Source organism: Corythoichthys intestinalis, chromosome 3, assembly GCF_030265065.1.
Source record: "Corythoichthys intestinalis isolate RoL2023-P3 chromosome 3, ASM3026506v1, whole genome shotgun sequence".
In the NCBI taxonomy this organism is placed as follows: domain Eukaryota; kingdom Metazoa; phylum Chordata; class Actinopteri; order Syngnathiformes; family Syngnathidae; genus Corythoichthys; species Corythoichthys intestinalis.
In genome coordinates this window covers 12,911,801-12,938,144 of record NC_080397.1, presented here as the reverse complement: position 1 = coordinate 12,938,144, position 26,344 = coordinate 12,911,801, and the positions used below count along the sequence as shown (strand labels likewise).

General features: G+C 37.5%; 1 protein-coding gene across 5 annotated transcripts in view; it reads right to left on the bottom strand.

Moving 5' to 3' along the window:
• Positions 1-26,344, bottom strand: part of rtkna (rhotekin a) — a 143,320-nt gene that overhangs the window by 58,442 nt on the left and 58,534 nt on the right. The window lies entirely within an intron of this gene.

Sequence of the window (26,344 nt, the reverse complement as noted above, 5' to 3'; positions counted from 1 at the left end):
AAGTGATCAGCAATAGTTGCAGGCAAATTGTGTTCGGCAACAAATTGGCAGAATAAAATCTCCGCTTTCGTCACTTTTCATTCTGCATACTTCATCTTTATGACCAGTGTTGTTAATCTTACTTTTAAAAAGTAATTAATTAGTTACTCAGTTACCTGAATGTAAGAGTAGTAGTTAGTTACTTGGCCAAGTAACTGGTGTTACCTTTCATGTTTTTGTTTTTTTTTTCCATTAAAAAAAAACAAAAACAAAAACAGTAACCTTTGCTATGTATGAAAGTCATTTATTTATTATTTCATTTCAATGTGAAAGTTTTAAAACTGTTTCATCATTTAAAGATAGATTCAAGTCAAGATTTTGCCAATTTAGGAGTATTTTAGATAAAAAGTTACTGTAATTTCCCGAATATAAGGCGCACCCGTGTATAATGTGCACCCCAAATTTACTTGTAAAATCCAGGGAAATTTATTGTGCTCGTTTATAACGCGCACCCTAATTTTAGCACCAATAAATAGAAGAATACAAGAAAACAGAGCTCGTGTACAGATACAGAAATGTCATTTTACTGAATGGTGAAACATAGCACAAGCATAGCATATTGGTAGTTCAAAACATTACTATAAACTAACAATATTTACGGTAATAATATGATTTGACAACTTCTCCAACTTACCAGAATCTAGGAGAAAACAAAACCGATCTGACTTTTCTTTTAAAGGCTGCTGTATAACTTGCTCGTTTCATCATGATGAATAAATGTTTCTTCCATGGATTGATTCCGTAAAATGTAAGTGAGAACGTAAGTCGGAAATCCGAGAGCGCTCATCGCTGTCGACACGACAGTAACAACTACAGGAACTACTGTTATTTGGGTTTGAGTTTCTCAAGGGACAGATATAGTTGACGGACACACACAGGAAGTCTGTTGTTAAGTTTGTTATGGTCCGAGTTGCGGAGCTGCAATAAACGTTGACTCAAATGAGTTCAAGAAACTAAATTCTTTGCTTTATGAAGAGTGAAAAAAGCAGAATTTAACACAGACGAAATCATTCGGCCGATCAGAGTGAAGTATTACCGAAACAAAATGGTGACGTCACGTACCGTAATGGTCGGCAACGGATTGCTGCATACGTTTCTTCAACACAACGTGGCCGTGTCAAAAAAAAAAAAAAAATTGGTTTATATATATATATATATATATATATATAATATTATTTCTGTCTCCATCCATGTACCCGTTTATAATGCGCACCATGATTTTACAAGTTGATTTTGGGGAAAAAAAGTGCGCGTTATATTCTGGAAATTACGGTACTTAGGTTCACTAGGAAGGTTCACGACAACAGAGCCATTCTGAGAAGTGTACTGCTCTACAATGCCGGCTGTTTACTAACGCCACCAAGTCTGTCATTTCGCATGTAATTCTACATGCATGAGATATCTAGGCGTAGATTGTAGGCTGTCGGCTACAGTCAGGAAATATTGGCGCCACCTAGCCTAGCATCGCGTTTGCAACAGCGTCACAACTAACACTTCGCTCTCAGTGTCTCTGACTTTTCCCGCGTCATTCAACCAACGCAGTAACGCACATTGTCTCGTTGCCGAAACGGTGACAAAATCCGAACAGAGAAAAAAAGTAATGCACGAAAAACGTACAGATTTTGAACGTATGTCGTACACATTTAAAATTCAGTGCTTACTTGTACAAATTACGCAGAAACCGTACAACTTGACAGGTATGGACGTGCCTCTCACATCAGAAACATTCAGGGCCAGCCAGTTTTTTTTTGTTTGTTTGTTTGCTTGTTTCCATTGACGATGATTGCGTCAAATCCATTTTTAAGTAAGATAGTTTGATCAAGGTATATTTGTCGTTCTTGGATGAAAATTCACATGAAACTCATCAAAGATGGCAACACAGTCAGAATAGGTTTGAAAGGTGGCAAAACAGCCACTTAAGAACTCAAAGGTATTATTACAGCCATGAAAAGGAAGTTTCTGAAAAGTATATTCAGACACACAAAGAGAACAACCAGAAAAGCACTGCAAAATAGGAAAAAAAAAAAAAAAAAAGATCTGGACTCTAATCACTCCTAAATGTTTGAGCAGAAGGCGCACACACTATTTGCAATCATTTTAGTGTGAATACATTGAGCCCTCACTAATCGCTGTTAATTGGGACCAGAACCGACCACTTAAGGTGAAAAACTTTATCTGTACACTGCTGGCCAAAAATATTAGCAACTCTGAAATTCTGTCAGATAATGCTAAATTTCTCCCACAAAATGATCGCAATTACAAATGCTTTGGTGGTAATATCTTCATTTATTTTTGCTTGAAATGAAAAAAAAAAAAAAAAATAAAACACAAAAGAGAATGGGGGGAAAAAAATTAAATCATTATCATTTTACACAAAACTCCAAAAATGGGCCAGACAAACGTATTGGCACCCTTTACAAAAATCATGTGATGCTGCTGTAATTTGTGTAATTAACAGCACCTGTTACTTACCTATGGCACATAACAGTTGGTGGCAATAACTAAATCACACGTGCAGCCAGTTAAAATGGATTAAAGTTGACTCAACCTCTGTCCTGTGTCTTTGTGTGTACCACATTGGGCACGGAGAAAAGAAAGAAGGCCAAAGAACTGTCTGAGGACTTGAGAAGCAAAATTGTGAGGAGAACCTCGACCAACATCCAAACAAGTTCAAGCTGTCCTACTGTCCAAGGGTACAACAGTGTCTACCCATACTATCAGTCGGTGTCTGAATGAAAAGGGACTCTATGGTAGGATACCCAGGAAGACCACACTTCTGACCCAGAGACATAAAAAAGCCAGGCTGGAGTTTGCCAAAACTTACCTGAGGAAGCCAAAAACATTTTGGAAGAATGTTCTCTGGTCAGACGAGACAAAAGTAGAGCTTTTTTAGGAAAAAGGCATCAACATAGAGTTTACTGGGGGGAAAAAAACGAGGCCTTCAAAGAAGAGAACACGATCCCCACAGTCAAACACGGTGAAGGTTCCCTGATGTTTTGGGGTTGCTTTGTTGCCTCTGGCACTGGACTGCTTGAGCGTGCACACGGCATTATGAAGTCTGAAGACAACCAACAAATTTTGAAGCAGAATGTAGGGCCCAGTGTAAGAAAGCTGGGTCTCCCTCAGAGGTCAAAACACACTTCAAAAAGCACTAGAAAATGGTTTGAGAGAAAGCACTGGAGACTTCTAAAGTGGCCAGCAATGAGTCTAGACCTGAATCCCATAGAGCAACTGTAGAGAGATCTGAAAATGGCAGTTTGGAGAACCTGGAGCAGTTGGCCAAAGAAGAATGCAGAATCCAGCATAGCATTGTAAGAAACTAATTGATGGATACCGTAAGTGGCTGTTAGCAGTTATTTTGTCTAAAGCAGGGGTCTGCAAATCCAGTCCTCCAGAGCCGCTATCCAGCTTATTTTCTATGTCTCCCTCCTTTAACACACCTGAATTAAATGATCAGCTCATCAGCAAGCTCTGCAGGAGCCTGATAACGATCATGATTATTTGACAAGAGGATGGACAAGCTGGATAGCAGCTCTCGAGGACCGGACTTGCAGACCCCTGGTCTAAAGGTTGTGCTACCAAGTATTAGGCTGAGGGTGCCAATACTTTTGTCTGCCCTATTTTTGGAGTTTTGTGTAAAATGATAATGATGATAATTTAATTTTTTTTGTCCCCATTCTGTTTTGTGTTTTTTCATTGCAACCAAAATAAATGAAGACATTACTACCAAATCATTTGTAATTGCAATCATTTTCTGGGAGAAATTGAGCATTATCTACCAGAATTGCAGGGATGCCAATACTTTTGGCCAGCAGCGTATATTTCACGTAAATAAGTGTATATAAAACCATATCAATGCATGTTATCATTAAACATTAAAGAATAGTTTGAAACATGAAAAAATAATATAAACAATCATGAAATACTGTATACATAATCTATACTGTACATTAATTCTCTCACTCTCTCACATATGATACACCAGTGACGTGCGGTCAGGGGAGGCAGGTGAAGCAGAGCCTCACCTGTCATCATGACAAAAAAATAATTATAGCATCAAATTTATATTAATATTTGTCCATTGCTCTTTATGTATGACTCATTTCAAACATTTTTTATAGTCAAAATCGCTGAATTTGCCTATTTCCTGTTCAAATAAAGAAAAGAAATGAGAGGTGCGGCAGCAACGAGTAAAGCCTCACCTCTGAATGCGCAATCCATAACAAACTAGGTTGATACATGGAATAGGAGCGTGCTGGTTGCCGTACAGCTGCATGTCGCCATTATAATGTTTCCAGATACGTTTGTTTGACCTGATTTTCCACAGTCTGGCTAATGTCTTTAACCCTTAAAGTTTAATGTTTGTTAGCAACATATTTAGTTTTGCTGATGGGAAATAAAACCGCAGTGAAAAAGCGCAGGTTGCGGCAGATAGTACTCTGCCGCACTGAAAGGGGGCGTACGTGAAACTGGACTTTCCGTCAAAAGTGGACGCGATTAACTCAACACCGGAGCTAAAAGGTTTGCTTCAAACTACGGGACAGAAGATAACTCGCGCTTTTCAAACGGACTGGTACACCCGAAAAGACTTGCTATGTGGCTGTCCTTCGAAAAATCGCCTTTGCTGCTTTCCCTGCCTTTTCTTCTCAACTTGTGCCAATGTCTGGACTAACACGAGATATTGTGACATTAAAAAACTACCACGAAGCCTCAGCAAACATGAGAGCTCGACCACTCACATTCAAAGCCTGATTGCTTTAAAAACTTTTGGAAGCTCAAGGATCGATTTGGCTTTGACGAACAGCGGAAGCTCAACGGTAGCATCCACAACGCTAAGGTAAAGGAAAACTGAAAGAGTTTGAAAGACCTCATTAATGCAACCTGCATCCTAGCTAAACAGGAGTTAACATTTCGTGGTAACGATGAGCGTGTAGCTCTTCTAAACTTGGCATATATGTAGAACGATTACATGGTTTTGCTGCGAAAGATGAAAGGTTAGCTAGACATTTGGACACATCCACTGTGTTTTCTGGCTTGTCAAACAGAACACAGAACGATCTAATTGAAGCAATCTTCTCCATTGAGGCGGAGAGATTTTTTTTAAAGTAAAGGAAAATAAGGAGGACTTTTACTAAAAGGGCGTAGGTTTGCATAGGGACGGGAGGGACATAACACTACCAACTTTTCAGCATGCTAAAATTGTCCCTACCAACTTTTAAGCAACCTTACCTTTTTTGCATGATACAATGTTCAGTTATATAGAGAATTTAGATCTTTCAATAGTTCCATATGTTGTAAGGATAGAATTGACCCTACCATTATTAAGTGAATTATTTTCACTATGTTTATGTTTGCTAATAAAAACCAGACATTTATTCAGGAAGTTTTCAAAATGTTTCTTTAGTATTTTTTGAAAACAAAGGTTTGAATCGAACAGTATCATCTGAACCAATGCACGTAAAAGTTATTATCAGTAGATAAGGATTTATTTTGCATTGATCATTTTGCCTATTAATTAATTAGGTTCATATACATGAGAAATGTGGCCCTTTGCCCCCTTCATCCAATCTGTTTGGTCTAATTAATGTCCGGTCCCCAGCAAAAAGTGTACCTACATGCAGGTTATGCTGTTATATCGTCCCTACGAATGTTGAGACCAAACCTATGCCCTTCCAAAGTAACGCCGGTTTTTGTGGTGAAGGACAGGCGCAAGACCACAAACAGTTTTCATTTCAATCTTATGAAAAAAAAAAAAAAAAAAAGAGCTTAGACTAAGAAAAATACAATAGAATATTTAAAAAGTAATTCTAATTCTTTGTTTTTCTTTTCACACTTTTTGTTTAGCAATATGTAATAAATTGATTAAAGTTTCAGAATTAAAAGTTTTAAAAACAACTGAATATTTCACTAAAGGTCAGAATTGAATTCTGTGGTTTTGTACACCAGGGTGTAGAGCAAATGCATGTTATTTTCTTACTTTCACGTATCGATAATATGTACCGTGTGTGCGTGTTTTGTGAAGAATGCTGATGAGATATGAAATAACCAGTAGCCAATTGAATAAGCTGCCCTTTTTGGTTTATATATTTGGAAATCTGACACTAAAGGAGTCAGTGCCTCACCAACCATGAACCTCACCGCACGTCACTGTGATACACGCACACACACACCTAAGTGTACATACACCCGTAGATGTAAATAAAGTGCACATAAATGTGTTTAGAACTCTTTTATTCTTATAAGAGGATACTTATAACAAGATTTTTAAAAAATCCGCGATGCACTGAGGGAGAGAAAGTTGAGTCGCAAATTAGCGAAGGATCACTGTATTTGTTTGTTTGTTTGTTTTTTAAATGTACTGTTTTGTATTTTCTGCATTTTTACGATAGTTTTGCACAGTGGCTTATCAGCAGAGGTTTAACGGAGCTTCCCGAATAAAATAAAACCTCTCAACAGATCTGTTGGAGTGTAGTTCAACTTCGGGAGCAGTTACAGTGAAAAATATTTATTTCTTTCATTAAAAAAAAAAAAAGAAAAAAGAAAACATCTGATACTTATGAATTAAGAATAAAAAAACGGAAAACCTGAAATTTTTTTGTTTATTCTTTTAAAAAATTGAAACATTATCTGTAATTACTCAAAGTAACATTAACAAACAACTGCTTTTGCTTTGGAAAACAATGAAACAGTAAATAACGTAATAATAATAATAATAATTTGTATGTACATGAGCCAATAAATCGACTAATTGCAAAAATAATAGTCAAATATTTTTTGGCATCCTTACCGCATATCAGGCCCTCACATTAATATTCACTGGCTCCTCTAGGAGCATGGGTGGCAATACACCCAATAATCATAATACATGGTTCAGAATCTCAAGGAAGCAAAGTGGCAAATTGGTGCTGACGCGAGCAACCCACAGTGGAAAAGAAAAAAAACTTTTTTTCTATTTTTATTTTAAGCACTGACTCAACCTTTTTGGTCAGTATGACATGCACACAATTACCATTTCCCCAATTCAGTTCGCTGTCGTGTTTGGTCTCTATCCTAGTTGACTTTTGGCAAGGCATGGGCACTGATTGCCGGCCTCCTCCCAAAACAGGGTGATTTCAGTCTTAGAAAAAAAAAAAAAAAAAAAAAAAAAAAACATGGTTTAATTTTTAAAGACAAACTTTTTTTAGATTGTGATTTTATTTTTCAAAGCTTAACCTGTATATTTTTTGTTAATAATGTAGCAAAAAGCTATTTGTTCTTGTATCGTATTAGTTATAGTTATACGTATTATTATTCTCAAAATTTCAAAATTGTTATTCTCAAAATCAGGTGACTCAGCCTCCGGTGCAAAAATATGCGATCGGGACATCCCTAGTTATACATTTTGGTGTTTGGACAAAATGTTTACGAATATTTCAAGGCCTACTAGATCTTTGAAACCTTTGTTTATGAAGCGGAAGCGGCCCACCAAGCGTTCAAATCTGGCCCGCTGGGTTTTCTGCCTTATAGTCGCACTGTAGCTTATTCAAACTGTCCATACAAAATCACATGCTTTTATTTTGACATTGGCACCGTAAAACCGTAGATTTTGGGTTTGCGTGATCAATGCGTGAACTACTGCACTTGGGCCATTTTCATGTCTGCAGTTACATTCGTTCATTTATCCCCTTCCAGTCAAAATAGATTGGAGGTTTAGCACCGTCAATGGCAGCCAATGAGTTAACAAGGAAGTGACCCAAAAATGTCCCAAAACCGTCTGAAAGTAACACCAAATTAACAGGAAGTAACCTGGAAATGCCCCAAAATCAACCCTCAACACAAAGCAGCTCAGAAATGCCTGAAAACTCAACAGAAACGATCCAAAAATTACATGGAAGTGACACAAAATGACGCATTCCCTGCCATTGACAAAGATAGACTACATTTCACCTCTACTGGAAGGAGTGGCTGTGAATGCTCATCCTCGGGTGTCACTGATGGCACTCCACATCCAATCCATTTTGACAGTCAAAATGCATTGGACGTCAAGCGCAGTCAATGGCAACCAGTGAGTTAACTTATTTGGCCAAAAATAAAATAGTCTGGTTCACATGAGATCTAATTGCCATAAATGTAGCCCACAAACCAGAATGAGTTTTACTCCCTTCGTTATAAGCAATTACTGTAATTGCTCTATAAGATACTACTTTATTCCCAAGTTTTTTTAAATATATATATATATATAATGTTTCAGCATGGCCACATGTGGCTTAATGTCCGGGGCAGCTTATATGCGCATTTTATGTTGACATAGCCAGTGCATCTTAAATTGGCTGTTCAAAAAATGATAACACAGATGTTTTATAAACCACATTTTCAATTTTTACACGCTAAAAGGGATGGATGCAGCATGTATCAATTTAAAAATAGTGCTATAAAATCAAGTTCTAGTCAATATTTGAGCCCTATTCACACAACCAGAAGACAGGCATCACAAATAATATCACCACCACTCTAACTCGGTATACATGTAATTACAGACAGCACATTTACTCATCCCTTGAGATAAAAATACAAACTGCATCTTCTTGCATGCCTGCGTGTGTTCACAGTGCTAAGTTGTGCAGCGAAGCGTTTGGCCTTGTCAACTGCTGATGCACCATTTGCGGTGAGTTGGTAAGGACGGGAAAAAGTACATGGGAAATGTTGAAGTGTGGGAATAAACAGGAATTGGAGAAGGAATCAGCTGACTTGAAGGAAATCCGCACTATAAATTGACTAATGAAGCATCCGAGTTGTCATTTGCAAACACGAGGAGACAGTAGTCGCGCCTGTATGCTGCAAGGGGAATGAATATAAAAGTCAGGTGCCAAATAGTGTTTTTTTAGTTCAGTAACGTAGCAAAAACAGGATTGTTGCGGGTGTGAGCAGTGAAATGAGAGAAGCGAGCAGATGACATGTAGGAGGATGAGGAGAGAGTTGGACTGTGGGCAGCCTTGGCCCGCAGCAACATAACAACAAAAGTGCATCTTGGTGCTTTAATAACACCTCAGTGCAACATGTTCTCATGATTACTGCAGAATGTAATTAAATATTGTTAGTTCAAATGCAAGGCAATATTCGGAACATCATAATGAAATTATTTTGTCAAAATGGATTAGACGTCTCTCGCTGGCAGTGGCAGCCGAGAAAATTGTTAAAATGACTGCAATGTGTTTTACTTATTTATTTTTCATAATGTGCCATGAGTGAGAAGACATGTGGGACCCAAACAAGATGAGGCTTGATAACGTAGGACTTAAGAGCTGTAAATATACTGCAGATAATCAGATTAAGGTTTCATCAGCAGGTAGCTGCGACAAGCGCGTGTCCCCTGAACAATTTACAATCACAGTTCAACGCACTTGTTGACAAACAAAGCGTGCGTGCATCCGAATGAAGAAACATAATGAATGAACATCATGCTCATTTGCTGTCATTTTCTACCCAGCATCCTTCCTTTATTCCTCCAAATCCAAATCACTCTTTATTGCCTGACAACATGCACTAAAACTGCTTCCTCTCTGTACCACTGCACACCCTTGTGGCCTTCTTAATCCTCTCATATGCTTTCATTTTGTCGCATTTTCATGCATAAAATAAAAATCTAAATTCTAAAGAGAATTAAGAGCAGTGGCTTCACATTCAATAAATTTACAAAATTCACATTTCAGGTGCCTTTAACTCATTTGCTCCCAAAAACATATGAATAAGTTCTATTTTTAATTGTTTCATTGTCCCAAAGGCGTATTTATACGTCTTTTACGTTTTTGTTTTTTTACAAGAGACATCTCTGGGTTCTGATTCAATTTAGCTCCAAGGCACAAAGCTGAAAATCCATTTTAAAGCAATAGAACTGGCCACTGGATGGCAGTAGCGCATTTGGTAAGACCCACAACCCGATTCAACGGCAACAAACGGCCAGGCCGCCGGTGGAAGACGACCGAATGGGGAACAACCTAGAGGACGCCCGGGATGCCAGGCGCCGGACGACCGGGACCACCAGCTCAGCGAAAGATGCCGTTGAGTCCGTGCTGCTCGCCGAGCAGACCCCGCAGAGACCAAAAAAAAAAAAAAAAAAATCCATCTTTATGAGACAGGTGGCGATGAGGGAAAAGTTTACCCGGCTGTCGCGGCGACAACAGCGTCATCTCTCAGTTAGTTATGTGTAAATAAATTGTTACTTTGCTATCAAAAGCTCTATTTGTCTTGTTGTTTATGTTATTTTGTAAAACGAAAACATTATTGAGATGTTTGGGATGTAACTAAAGCAAAAAATAGCTGTGGTAAAGTCAAAGTTATGTTTGAAATGTATGCTTTCACAAAACGCTCAATTTCTCTGTTTTTTCATCAGAAACTGGAAAATTGCTCAAACTAAGCTATTTTCTAAAGCGGATTTCTAAAGAATGGAAAAAGATATGACCTTACTTTTTTTTTTCCTGCTGAAAGAAGAGAGTCTAATCTTTACCCTTTTGGTGGGTTCCATGTTTATATAGCAATAGAACAGAATTGTCTTGCCTTGCAAAATCAGTCAAAATCCAGTAAAACGTCCGGGACTGAAGGAGGTTGCACCGGTGAAAATGGCTGGGAGTGAATGAGTTAAAGACGATAATTGCTTTTTTTGTTGTGTTTTGTCTTCACTATGCATTCAAAAGTGGCAATAGAATTCACACACATTCTAAAATAAACTTGTGTGTTGGATTCAATATACTCGCCGATAGAAGCATTTAAAAATGATATCAGATGACATTGATTTAACATTTTTGGCTTTGGGCCAATATGCATGTTGTTTTGAAAGTGAATGTTGAAGCATTCTGCCTTTGTACAAAGGCTGGTCAAAGCTTAGCACAGCAGTTAATCTAATTGACCATTAGATGTCTCCAAACTAAGATGCTTGGGATTTGTTATGTGAGCAGACCATTTGTATTCATGGTGCAAAAATTAAATGAAAAAAAAAATGATTGAAAAATAATGAATTATAAACTCATAAATTAGCCATAATGTGTTTAAGTCCACGACCACATATATTGGTATATATCGGTAACAGATTTTTGGAGTTGGACAATATCGGGATATTGGTTAAAAAGACTTTATCGATCAACTGTACTATGAAGTATTTTTTGGTGTTCTTTACAATTTTTAAAAAAAATTATTATTTTTAAATAATTATTAGCATTAACAAAAACATTAGATTGATATCGCAGCATTGGCAAAATAAGGAAAATTTATGCAATACATCTGAATAGTTAATATCCACATCTGGAGCAGACTTTCAAGGCAACGCTGTCCAAACAAAGAAAAACAAGCACTAAATAAACAGAGAATTATGTACCAGTTGTATTGACAAATTATATGAAAAAGGCAGCTAATATATATATATATATATATATATATATATCTAGGCTTAAAGTGATAAGCAAAATTTTAAATCTAGACTTAACCCTTTATATAGGGCCTTTTTTTTTGGGTAATTCAAAAAAACAACTCAACTTCATGAGGACATCACTTGACGGTCATGTAGTCCACAATATTAACAATATACAAATGTGGCTTACCTGACTTATGAATAAATACAAATGTAAATCCATAAAATGTTAAAAACTAAATTAACAAAATCTAAACAAAAACAGAATTACAGTGCTTATGGCTCTTTAAAGTTGAATTTCATAGTATTTAACTTATTGCCTACCAATGAAAACAACAGATGTCCAAATCAGTTACAAGCAGACTGTGAATGCTCTTCTTTCAGCGCCATTAACCGCGTTAGACATTCAATTCAGTTTGACTGGGAAGGCTGGCAGCGATCATTCATCAATGGCAGCCAATGAGTGTCCAATAAATGGTTAAAAAGGGTTAATTAATTGGTATTATGGAAGCGAGGTGGTTATGTGTTACCAAAAGAGGCGGTGAAGCCATTCATGTTATGACTTTAAATTATTATTTCTTTTATGTTATTTATTTAAAGTTATCCTATTTATATGACAGTCAATTGTGTGAGGTTTGGGTTAAAATAAACATGACTATTTTTGTACTTTATAGTGAAGTATATAATTTTAATTTTTAAAATTTTTCCTACTTTTTTTTTCTTGTACTTAACAACAACAAAAAACTAGGGGAAAAAATGCAGATTACATGAACATGTATAGAATAAATACTTTAAATGATACACCTCTAATGATAAACACATTTTGAGAGTGAAACATGTACTGTACAACACTACAGTAACACAATTTGAAACTGGTGCACCTGCCCCCCTCTGGTTGTAAGGAAATATTGCAACATAACACAGGAGCATTTTATTGCCATTATTTATGGTCAATGGATTATTCACAGGCGGGAGGCAGCAGGCCACGGGGACGACACAGGACACGCTAGAGATACTATGTACCACCTTGGGATCCCGCCGAAGGAGCTGGTTGAAGTGGCTGGGAAGAGGGAAGTCTGGGCTTCCCTGCTAAAGCTGCTGCCCCCGTGACCTGACCCTGGATTAAACGGTAGATGATGGATAGATGGATGGATGGATTATTCACACTGAAATTATGCCATAAATAATTTCATCTGAAACTGGAAAACCATCCTGAATTTCTACCGAGAACACATATTGCTATGTAATAACCAGCAGGCATTTTTAAAGGGTTAAATATGGGTCATTGACATGGTTATCAAGGTCTTAACCAATCAAAATGACCCATGCTTTCCCCATAACCAATAGACAAGCAGCGTCAAAAAAGGAGACAAGTGGATTAACCTTTCCATCACCCAGTAATGACGGATTATAATGCATGCAGTCTACTGGCATATGGTCACCTGTTGACAGTGAGGTTGAAAAAGGACACATGGACAAGTGGAGGTTGCAAAGAGATGACAGAAGGCTTAACAAGGTCACTGTGTGAAAATGTCAACCTGAAACATGACATCACCCTGCTGGGCACTTTGCTTCCACTGACCTCATCAGACCGAGGCGGGCTGTTGCGGAACAGCTCGGTCATGCCTCTCAGCACCTCAAACCACAACAAGAGGCCCCTTTCAGCAGATCTCTGTTGTCATTAAGCTCCAACTCCCAAGGCCTCGCCTCTTAAACTTGGAATTCCCCCATAAAATGCTCGCCTGTGGCATTTTTGACAGCACAGTCATGGCCTTTTCATTCCTTTTTTTGATAGCTCTACAACAACTCAAGCCATTTTTTTTGCTAAATGCAATGATATGCGTGTTGTCTGAAATGTTATTAACTCATTGGCTGCCATTGACGACGAAAGACATTCAATCCAATTTGACTGGGAGTGACTAAAAATGGATTGGACGTCAGTGTTACTGAAAACATTAGTCAGGGTTTCCAAAAAAAGAAAAAAAGAAAAAAAAAAACCTTTGTTGCATTTGTCTCGATATGACTAAGCATAGCATGCAATAAAAAAAAAATCCATGAAATAATCAGTTCCCTCTGGCTCCATCTGGTGCCTTTTCTTTGATTTGCATGAAAGTGCTGGGACTGAGGAAATCCAACTATGGTACTGTATTCAGAGACGTGACTAATGGGTTGTCAATCATTTACCGTGTACGCCCCCGGCAAACTCGTAACAGCCTCACTGTCTATTCTATATACTTCAGGTTAAGCCTGAATGATATATCGTTTAAACATCGCCATCGCGATGTGCGCATGTGCAATAGTCCCATCGCGAGGACGTGCGATAGTTTTTTTTTTTTTTTAATCCCACAAACTTCATGCACTCGCACAGTCTCCCTACCATCCTCTCCCAGCTCTTTGTTCCTTAGTCACTGTGGCACTCACTTATTAAAGTTAACGATGTTGACAGATGGTTGTCTTTGATCTTGCCAGAGAAGCCGACTTCACATGCGCCTCATACGTCAATCATCATTTAACTTGGTAAATAGTTGCTGCTCAAGGAAGCGCGCTCGAATGAATGTGTGTGTGTTGAGACATTCGAGGCAGCCGGACATGTTATGTCGTGGCAATAAATGCTAGAAGTGATCTTGAGGAGTTTGTAATTTCTACATGTCACTCGAGGAATCACAGCCAAGGTAGGTAAACAGGAGCATTTAATAAAGGCAAGCGTTTTCTACTTCAGTACTTTATTCTTGTTTAAAAATGATTCAGAGGGAGAGTAATATTCAAAACTGATCATAATTATTACATTTGAAGTGCTTAAAAAACATTTACCATATTGGCCCGAATATAAGACGGTGATTTTTTTTGCATTAAAATAAGACTGAAAAGTGGGGTTCGTCTTATATTCGCGGTCTAGATATTGTACCCATTCACGACGCTAGATGGCGCCAGATATTAGCAGTTTGCATTATTTAATTGCAATGTTTTTCCTTATTCAGATTTGTTTCAAGACTACAGTTACAGTTAGACTTCACTTTGATGGTTAATGCAGTTATTACAATTTTGTTGTTTTATCACAATAGAGTGGTTTATTTACATTTCAAAAACCGGAAGCCATTCATTTACGAATGTGATTACACTTTAGTTTACATATTTAAATGTTCAGATACTAAGATTTGAATGAGGCAAAATAACATGCTTTTTCTCTCAAATATATTGTTATAATCATTTGTTACAGATATACTGTAATTATTTTCTGTACAAAAATTAATTTGGTGTTCAAAAAGTCTTTTTTCAAACTTGAGTCTTGAAAAAGAGGGGGTCGTCTTATAATCAGGGCCATCTTATATTCGGGCCAATAGGGTATTAAAATATATAATAACAAATACACATTTTTTTTTTTTTTTAATCATACTTTGGGGGAAAAAAAACAGAAAAAACATCTTATATGTATCTCTTTCCAATGCTAAATCTGAATAAATACATTGAACATACACCCCAAAAAAAAAAAAAAAAAAAAAAAATATATATATATATATATATGGCGGAAAACACAGACAAGACTGAAAAAGCAGTTTCTGCTCTTCCACTCCTCTTTAAAAGAAACGGCTTTATTTTAAGCCAAAACAACTGTTGTGTTTGATAGAACGATATGTCTATATGCTGCCATAGCAGATTCATGATGCATTAAGCCCCCAAACAATTTTTAATTTGTCCATTTTACTCTGGAAACCCCCATTTACAGACGTCGCGCAACCGCTTTTGTTTCAACCCAGCCATAAAACGAAGGTAATTAATTATATTTATTATTCAAGATGTCTGCCATTTTTAGCTTAGAATCATTAATTGATGTCTAATAATTTGTTATAAAAAAAAAAAAAAAAAAAAAAAAAACGACTTAAAAATTATTCACTCACATATTTTTTCACCCAGTCCAGCCAGACAGCATCATGACCCCAGCGTGCATTGTGCACATAAAACATGGCGCCCTCCGTAGGTCAAAACATGTACAAAATATTATGGATTTTTAAATCAATGGTAATAATATATGTTTCTAATAACATATTTTAGTAAAATAGAACAATTGAGGCTAGGGCTGCAAGTTAACTATCGAATATTTTAGTAATCGAGTAAATGAAAATTCTATCCATTAAAAGAGTATTTGGATAAAACTTTTTTTTTTTTTAGTTAAAGAGCAATTAATATACACGAGAAAACATTTCATCAATATTGAACGATTTTTAGTCAATCAATGTCTTTATTTTCGATGTACATTGTTGAAAACAGCCAACTATTGCATTTCAGATGTGACTAGAATTTAAAAAAATAATAATTCACTGCTTTCACTCAAAAAACGTAAAGGTCTTACATAAAAAAAACAACAAAAACATATATATTTCTTACCTACGCTTGATAACACACATCACTTAAAAGTTAGGTGTTTTTTGCATGTGTTTTTGCAGTGTTCAAAACAAATGTATGATACCTGCTGTATTGGAGCACATTAGGGACCAGTGCTACTTGGTGTTTTATCCAGCAATGACTACTGAGCTAAAATTGACAGTTAGCTTAATTAAGTTTTTATTTTACACCCTCATCACTCTACAGCGTGAAGTTTTCACAGATTAAATAAAGCCTGTATGTAAGACACGTTAGCCATGCATCGACAGTGGTCATAATTAATAGAAACCTAGCCCTCCGCAGCGTTTACGTTACGTGAACGAGTAACAGTAAAGTTAATCTTATTTATTAGCGCTGGGAAGTCTACTGCTTTAAGATGGCGGCTGTTTACCGCCGCCGCCTAGTCTGTCATTTCGCATCTAGTTCTACATACATATATCTATGAGACGCATCAGACACTACCTGCTTCCACCGTAGAATCATGCGGGCATAGTTTTTAGCAACGTTGGCGTAGTTTGTAGCGGCTGTCGGCTGCAGTAAGTTTTAAAAAAAAATGTATTGCTTCTTGCTCTACGCACGTGACGTCAGCGCGTTGTCTCACATTAAAAGTAGTCCAAGCAAAACGTGATGCTTAGAGCTGGCAAAATTAAACGATTCCTCGAGGTGACTAAAATTACTCAGATCAGTTTTTAAACTCGAGTTGCTCGAGTATTCGTTTCAGCTCTAGATGTGGCTTATTAGTGCCTACATATCTTTATTTCCGAGGTTCCTTTTAAACACACGACACAACCCGCACTGCTACGATGCAGGCTGACGTACTATACACGTACAATAAAGAAATGTAACACATTGTCAACATTAAGCCTGTTGCAATATGCAATAATTCCATTTATCGCTCGATAAATAAAAATTAAGGCAGTAATTTTTCCGCTGCGATTTATCGCCTCGCGTGCACGTGCGTGCGTGCGTGCGGCAGACGTGCTGTTAAAAGTTCGGATTCCTCGTTACCAACTGCGCAAAATGCATCTTCGTTTCAGGTCCGGAAAAAAGTAGCGCCGGAGCCAATCGTTCTCATTATATCCTATTGTTCAACGTATACCGACCGCGTCAACGTATACCGACCGCGTCAGTCCTCCGGAGTGACTGTGGACCATCTATGGTGCGCCGGTGTTGTTGACGTGTGGGCGCTCCCGTCAGGAGTGACATTTCACGCAGGGCGGCTATTTTTCGGCACAACACCGGATATTTACAACAAAGTCCGCCAAAACATTGTTACCGACTTGGCTGCTACGAACAACCTCGCTTTGACAAAGAACAGCTGCTTCAAACTCGTCCTGTTTATGAAAGTCGATTGTCATATGCTGGTGTTGTGTAGTAATGAGAAGACATGACTTCAGCGGCGCTTGCTAACTTTTTTAATGCGCACACACTAGATATCATGAAATGGCAAACTAGATGTGGTACGTCCCATGCCATTGGATACTTGAGCCCAGAGTGATTATGGGACACGTAGTCTATATACTACATTGATGAATTCGAAACTGTCATGACTAGGGCTGCAGCTATCGAATATTTTAGTAATCGAGTAATCGACTGAAAATTCTGTCGATTAATCGAGTAATCGGAGAAAATATACATGAGAAAAAAAGACATTTCATCTAATATTGAACCATTTTCAGTCAATCAATGTCTTTATTTTTGATGTACATTGTTGAAAACAGCGAACAATTGCATCTTAGATGTGACTAGGAAAAAAAAATCACTGCTTTCACTCAAAAAACTTCTAGATCTTATTTAAAAAAACAAAACAAAAAAAACCAACATATTTCTTATCTAAAAATTTAATTATGTTTGATAATACACAGCACTTAAAAGCTTGGTGTTTTACCCACATGTTTCAATTGAATTTCCATTTGTGTCAAGCTATTTTTAACTTCTATTTAAGTTTTGAGCTGGTCTAAACTGTAAGTCCTGATAGGATTTTGAGCTTTTGCAGTGTTCAAAATAAATGTATGATACCTGCTGTATTGGAGCACATTAGGGACCAGTGCTACTTGATGTTTTATTCAGCAATGACTACTGAGCTAAAACTTTATTATGTTTTGATTTTATACCCTCATCACTCTACCGCGCTGTTTTTACAGATTAAATAAAGACACGTAAGTAAGACACGTTATCATGCATCGACAGTGGTCATAATTAAGAGACCCTACTCACCAACGTCACAGAATGACGTGTTGCTGTATCCGGCCGCCATATTGTCCGTCATTGTTTATCCGTATTCTCAATGGTTTCAATTTGTCGTGCAATTTATAGTGCAATTCATTGAAGCCCCGGTGCTTTCAGACGCTGTAAACTCATTGGATGCGTTGCATAAAAGGCGTTATGTGGAAAAGCTTCAGTCTATCCATTCGCCAGATCCATATTTGATGCCTAAATCGATATTTTTCTACCCGCTGTCTTCGCCCTCTCTGCCTGACATCTGCTACCCTGATATCTACAACTACCTTGTCCACACAAAATCAGCCTATTCTCACGAAAGTTTGAAAAACTTTAAGAGCAGCACTCTAAGCAGCATTACCCCGTGTGACCCTTTACTTCCAATTTTCTAAAATGGCGACAATGAATAAAAAAAAAAAAAAAAAAAGTTGACTGCGATTGCCGACGCTTCAAGGATAGGTGGATATTGGACTATTTCTTCAATAAAACACGCAACAACTGTGTCTGCCTCATTTGCAAAGAGACAGTGGCTGTTTTCAAAGAGTTCGATGTGACGCGATAATGATATTACTGAACAAGACACGCTGACATGTACGACAACATTACAGGGAAGATACGAAGCGAGAAATGAAAGCAACTTGAAGCTAATTTAATTTCACAGCAGCAGTATTTCGCAAGAGCCCGAGTGTCGAAAGAGAACGCCACAAGGACGAGACTGTTGAAATTATGAATTAAAAAAAATAATAAAGCAAATGTGACACACAGAAGGGCTTGCTAAAATTTGTGTAAATATATTGTTCTATGTAAATCAGCCAAGGTAGCCACCCGCATTTTTACCACACCAAATCTGGCCCCCTTTGCAAAAGGTTTGGACACACCTGTTTAACTGGTGATCCGTAAACGAGGCCAGCTTCTTTCACTTGGTACCAGTTAAATATTATTCAAAATGTAATGATGGTGGAAGAAATAAGCATCTTGAATTTGAAACTGTATGTTGTCGGCGATTAGCCTCGCAATGATCTTAATTGTGGTTGTCAGCCCAAAACCCTCTAAATATATATTAAATGCATCTTACCAGATACAAAATGAATACTACATAATCTGTGGTAATCGTTTGGAGCCCAGTTTTCTCGTCGAATTGCAGCAGTCCATCTCGCTCTCCTCTCCCGGTCTCTCGGAATACGGTAGAACTTCAAGTCTCTCCGTCTATTTTCTGTTATTGCAACCAACCGCCACACACGCCTTCACCATTTTGATTATTAATGTTAACGAGCAGAAAAACACACCATAATAGGAGGAATTTACGTAGCGGTAATGCGTCAACACGATGAGTTGACGGACAATATGGCGCGGAGGCGTGGTTGTGACGTCATGTGAGTAGGGTCTATAGGAACGTAGCTTTCCTCAGGGCTAACGTTACGTGATCGAGTGACAGTTAAGTTATATTTATTAGCGCTGAGAAATCTACTGCTTTAAGATGGCGGCTGTTTACTAACGCCACCCAGACCCGGCCGAGTCTGTCATTTCGCATCTAGTTCTATATATATGCGATATCTATGAGATGCATCAGACGGTACCTGCTACCATCGTAGCATCATACATGCGGGCATAGTTTTTAACAACGTCGGTGTAGTTTGTAGCGGCTGTCGGCTGCAGTAATTAAAAAAAAAAAATTTATTGCTTCTTCCTCTACACATGTGACGTCAGCGCGTTGTCCCACATTAAAAGTAGTCCGGGCAAAACGTGATGCTTAGAGCTGGCAAAACTAAATGATTCCTTGAGGTGAATAAAATTACTCGGATCAGTTTTTAAACTCGAGTTACTCGAGTTGCTCGAGTATTCGTTTCAGCTCTAGTCATGACTGAATGGAAGTTAAGAAGGCCAAATCAATCCATACCAGTGACACTAGATAATGTTGCAAATATTGTTAATTCAGTACGTGACACAGATGGATTCGGACCACAAATAGGATGTCTTGCTCATGTAGTAAACCTAGCTGCTAAGAGAGCTGTAGCAATCAACAGTGTGCCCTGCCTCACTTTACAAACAAAAGATTGTTCTCAGCACTTTTATACAATTTTTTTTTCAGATCAGTAAGAAGTAAGCACATAAATATTATGCACTAAAATGCATGTTTGTATGATGGCAATTTAATTTTTGCTCGTTAGCAAAAAAAAAAACAACAACAAATATAATTGTTTTCTTTACAGAGCATTAAATGTATTGAATTGAATTGAAAATCGTATCCCCCGTATCAAAAATCGTACCAAACCATGACTTAACTGTATCGTTGCATCCCTATGGAACACCATTGCAGAAGCTATGAGGGGAAAAGTTTTCATTTGCCTAAGGGGCATAGTCTATTGTTTTTGGTTGTGATTTCTTAAAAAGTATTTTTGAATTTAAGAGTAAATATCGCGTTTAAATGGGTGTACTTGATCTAATAATATATACTGTATTCTCACTGTGTTGTTGTAAATTGGTTAAAAAACAATTGGGGGGGCACAATAATATCGCATATCGCAATAATTTATGAGAATAATTATCACACACTAAAATTTGTTATCACGACAGGCCTAGTCAACATATGACAAAATTATGTCGAATTTTCGTCTCGTTGTTGTCTTGTATGACAAAAATTGGCATTCGTGTCGTTATGTTTTAGTCTCCCAAGAAACTTTTTCAGCTTGTTATTGTGATAAAAAAAATGGTTCTTGGAACAAATATGTTTGTTAGATATAAATACTTTGAATATTGATACGATATTTGGCGATTTTACAAAGTCTTCTACAATTTGATTTTGATTCAGTTCAAACAATAACGTTACATTTCACCTAAAGGAATAGAAAATAAATAATAAATAATAAAAAATAATAATAAAAAATGAATTTTGATGTATTTGACAATTTTGTTGGTGAAACATTTCAAGATATTTGAATGAAAACTTCTCTTTTTAGCAAAATGGTGTATCCTCTGGGTACCTCACGATACGATTTGCATAAAAGGCTCACGATAATGATGATTTCAAAATATGGCGATACAGCAATTATTAATACATGAGTCAGGAAATCATTTTAGGATTTTCTACAAAACAACTAAAGCAGAAAAACAAGCTGTTTTCATCCTTCTGCTATGAACTGGAATGAGTTAGTAGACATTTGTTCATTCGCTGCCATCAATTCCACTTCAAACGGATTGGATGTCTATGGCCATCAGTGGCAGCCAATGACAGGCAATGAGTTCATTTTGGGGCACTTATGGGTCACTTCCTACTGATTTTGGGTTACTGAAAAGGAAGTGACTCAAGAATGTCCCCAAATGAATAGGAAGGGACTCAAAATCAACAGGAAGTGACCTGTAAATGCACACAAAAGACTGGATGTGAATGCTCTGGTTTCAGTGCACCATTGACGGCGCTGGACGTCCAGTCAAGTCAAAATGAATTGGATGTTTAGCGCCGGCAATGGCAGCCAGTGAGCTAATGTAGACAGTGTTCTAATGGAAGACTTTGGCAGCAAAATCCTTTGTTCCTTTGTATTTTTTAAACAGTGACACCCTTCTGAAACGATATATCAAATTTTGATGGAAGCGTATCGATAACTTTTTGGGCCACAAAGTATCGCAATATATCACCTTTTGGATATATAATTACATCCCTAGATTTCATTGGATAATCATTGTGTAATTGAGCAATGTACCGAACCAGATAATTGTTTAAACTGGGGATGTAAATCCCCAATTTCGAGGTGATACAATATGGATTTTTTTTTTTAACTTTGCTGATTTTACAATGATACAATGTGTATTGGTAGCTGTAGCCTTACACCCATTGTCATTACATGCATGCAGCAACACTGCAGCTCAGTTTGTTAAAAGCGGATTACTTTATGAATAAAATCCTTCTCAATTATTGCAAGAAATGACTAATGGGGCCAGCTCCTTTCTTATCCTCAGTCCGAACATAATGGTACCACATATGGTCAGACAGCAGCAGTCCAAATTTGATAGGTCCCACCTGCCAAACACACACACATTCATGCTCTTACTTGTTGGCATGCAGGTGGCAAACAGCTTGCACTTGCAGTAAATACCACTGTAATAGTCTAATTCAGTGGTGATGATTCAGTGGTGATGATTCCCAATGGGAAATAGGTCGTTTTAATGAGTATTATGGTGAATAAAAACCACTTGTTTAGACGTGTAGCGACTCCACGCGTGTGAAAATCATGTTGCCGAGAAGACATAGAACCAGAAATAGAATGCGATGAACTCCCACATACACTTTGGCAGAGGCGCACAAAAATCAATAAGATAACAGAAAAACTGGCAAAAAGCACCATATAAGCACAGAAATTGCATCTATAAGGACACGCCAACAAAATGCACATTTACATACTCAGCTAAAAACATTCATTAAAACATGCATAGACAAAAGCCGCACTGCTTTTTAATTACATACTTTGACAAAGAGATACAGCTGAAAACGAGAACAGCACATAGCTGTAATCTTATTAAAGATGATTTGGATTATCTCAATGCTGATGGTGTAATTTTGTTGTTGTTGCTAAGCAATGTGATCCCTAAAATGTGATGAAATTAAAGAGGATTGGCATGGTGAAGCCAGAGAGCCGAAAGGGAGGATTAACAGAAGGTGACGCTGTAGAGCAGGCTAAGTTTTAGCAAGAAAAAAAAAAAGAGGGAGTGGGTCATATGTGTATAGAGAGGCTGTATGATCACGTGGTTCCAGCATTGAGACCAGAAAAAAGCACATATACAGCTGGCAGGTGGAAGTGTTAATTTAGTATTCCTATTCCTGGAGAAATTGTGTGGTAATTATTTCATGGTGGTCGATGGATGGATCCCAATACTCCACTCTAAGACGATAATTGCGATCCTTGTAAATCACTTTAGAAAAATCTCATCAAAATGGACATAAAAGTATTTATATCAATTTATTCCTTATCCAGCATTGAAGTAAACATTCTTTTGTTTTTTTGTTTGAACAACATATGGCTTTCATTATAACATCTTTTTTTAGTGCAAATCAGCTTTAGTCCAAACCTGCTCAAATGCAGGCTTCTAAATATGAAATAAATAAATACCTTAAAGATGTACAGCATGTCAATAAGAAACAGTTATTTAAAAAAAAAAAAAAAAAGTGGCACGTCAAAACATTAGTATGAGCATCGAAGGTATACCAACCACCACAGAGCTAAAAGACCAAAAACAACTTCATTAAAGGGCAACTGAAGAGCTTTTCAGATTTCGCTCTTAAGTGTTTTACTCAGTTGAATTGTATTAAATGCGTCATTCGCTCTCTCAAAAAGTCACATTAAAAATTTTTTTTAAAAATAAAAAATTGACCGCGTAGTTTTTGAGTTATGGCCATAGCAACACCATAGCAACGAGGGACGCGCCGTCCTGCCGACCCCTACCTCATGACGTAACTTCCAGGAAGCCTCGCCACCACTCTGAACGCGGAAATATAGCACCACGCTATCCTCGCCATATATTGCATACATTTTCTGGGTTTTACTCGCGGGATTCGTCATGCCATCTCGATGTGTAGCGATGAATTACTCACAGGAAGATTCGAGACTCTAGGAGTGGTCCCAAAAAAACTTCTGCAAAGGTTTGGACCGTTTTTGTTAGCATGCATACAGGTCCCCAATCGGCTCATTGTTTTCATCATTTCAGCCACGACAGCTTTGAAAACCTACAACAATGCAACCTTGGTTTTGCAAAGACGTAAGTAGAACATTAATGGCTTTTTTTGATAAACGAGGGGGACTCCTACTGCCTGTTTGTTGAAGTGCGACTTTTTTTTTTTTTTTTTTTTTGCTGTTGGCCTGTCATAAGTAGATAGGTTGGCTGAGGTTGGCTGACGTCGTCTACTCGTGTGATTTTATTACTATATCAATAGGTGTTATGTAAATTCAAATGTCCCCAGCACCAAATAGGTCCTTGGCTCGTTTTTTATACTTTAACATCAAGGTCTGCCTATTTGAAGAGGGAACAATAGCATCAAATAGATGCTGCTATGACTGGGGCATTATTATTTGATCACCAAGAAATTATTATTAAATTAAAATTAGGATTCATCCAATATTTTCATGCTGCTGTGATTTTTTTTTTCTCCAGGAAGCCAAACATAAAAAATTAAGTGGCGGAAACCCTCAACACGATGAAAAAAGCGTTGCAAGTCAGTTGCCACCCAGTTTCCCAAAATCAAGAGAGAGTGGGTCGAGTCATATGATGACCGAAGTGATGCGGTGTCCAGCGATGACGACTGAAGAGATCCTATGAGGCCTGCCAGATGCTGAATTTCTTCCGTCTGCGACATCAGATGACGATGATTTAGGAGAAATAAATGTAGCAAATTTTGATGACATGAAATCATAAACTAGTCATATATACAGTACACATTTTTTAAAAGAAAAATCAAGTTACCTTCATATTTTAATGATAATGCATTATCTTTGTATAGAGAACACTTCATGCTACAGAAGAGAGTAAATACATATACATAAATCTGGTATCATTTATTATTGTGGCCTATTAAATATTTTTTCAGAATGTAATATAATTACAATATATTATATACCAATAGAATACATTAAACAGTCAACAAAATGTGTCAATGTTGTTAACAATTTATGGTTTTATTTTTTTAATGTAATTCATGCCCCTGTCAGTGCTTCTGCCTCCTCAAGTTTGGCTCTCACGTCTGGGATCTCCTGATGACACAGGCATACTCTTGGAAGGGTAATTACTTGACGGTTTACAGCAACACCTGGAAAATAAAATGGTTTTGTCATTTATTTTGAAATATCAATAACATATCAATATCAATATCTTTATCATATTTAGATCGGTAGGAGCTGTCCCATTACCTAATATCCAGTTTTAGCTATGTGTAGAGCATTCATTTAGCCACATTTGGGCTAGCTTTATCATATTTAGATCGGTAGGAGCTGTCCCATTACCTAATATCCAGTTTTAGCTATGTGTAGAGCATTCATTTAGCCACATTTGGGCTAGCTTTATCATATTTAGATCGGTAGGAGCTGTCCCATTACCTAATATCCAGTTTTAGCTATGTGTAGCACATTCATTTAGCCACATTTGGGCTAGCTTTGTCATATTTAGATCGGTAGGAGCTGTCCCATTACCTAATATCCAGTTTTAGCTATGTGTAGAGCATGGAAAAAATATACAACCATGTAATCGCATTCTGATAAAAAAAAATCACGATGCTGGACTTACCACTCACTCTCCCGTTCGTGAAGTGTCGAGCTTTCAATTGGCGTCATGACGCCATCTGCTGTGTCAAGTAAATCGCCGTTATCTGACGCCTCAGGTTCAAACATGTAGGGATTAATTGTAGTTCATCTTTCCTGGGAGCCTTTGCCATCGGTAGCGTCACGAAAGAGCGATCCTGAATGGTTACCTTTGGTGGAAATATCACTGACATCGTTGTTGCTGCTTTACTAGCTGTGGGTAGTCTTCTGTTGCCTACGTCACACTTCCGGGTTTGCGAAGGGACCATTAACGGAATGCAAAAAAACTAAAAAAACGCAAATTATCCTTACAATTACGTGTTGATAATGTCAAGGTTGTTTTGATGAACTTGTCCCAAGTTTATATTCATAAAATTACACCAAAATCCGGAAAGGTCATCAGTTGCCCTTTAAGTTAGAACTGTGCAACATAACTTAAGTGCAAGTAACTCCATGCCTCCATTTTTGCAGTAAAATGGGCCAAAATGAGCCCAAATTTCAAACTTATAAAAGGTGCCTCGTGGCATCACGCATCTTCATCTCGGCCATGTTGAAACTTTTGCTCTGTGGCGCCAAACCCCGCGAGACTGTAGTGTAAAGAAGCCGCCCAGGATAACGACTCCCATTCCTGTTCTGACTTCAGCATATTGCAAGATAAGGCTGCTGAACACTGACAACTAGTGGACGTATTGCATTGTTTATTTCAACCAAAAGCACACGTGTAAGGATCGATACAAACAGATTTTGAATCAATACAAGAATTGCGTGACGTAATATCACGATATAACACAGAATCGATTTTTTAACACCCTTAATGTTCATTTAGTGATTACTAAGCAGCCGGGCGAATCGAGGTATAAAATTTCAGACGCACCTTCTGATGATGACCCAGTTGTTGTTTATCGCGATCCAGGTGTTTCCAAGCTTGTTCACAATCCAAATAATGGTGAGGGATTTCTTATTGCGAGCGACTTGAGCGACTTTTGTAAGTGGTCAATGGTCATGAGTCGTGGTCGTATGCCTTGTAAGTGTATGAAAAATGTTC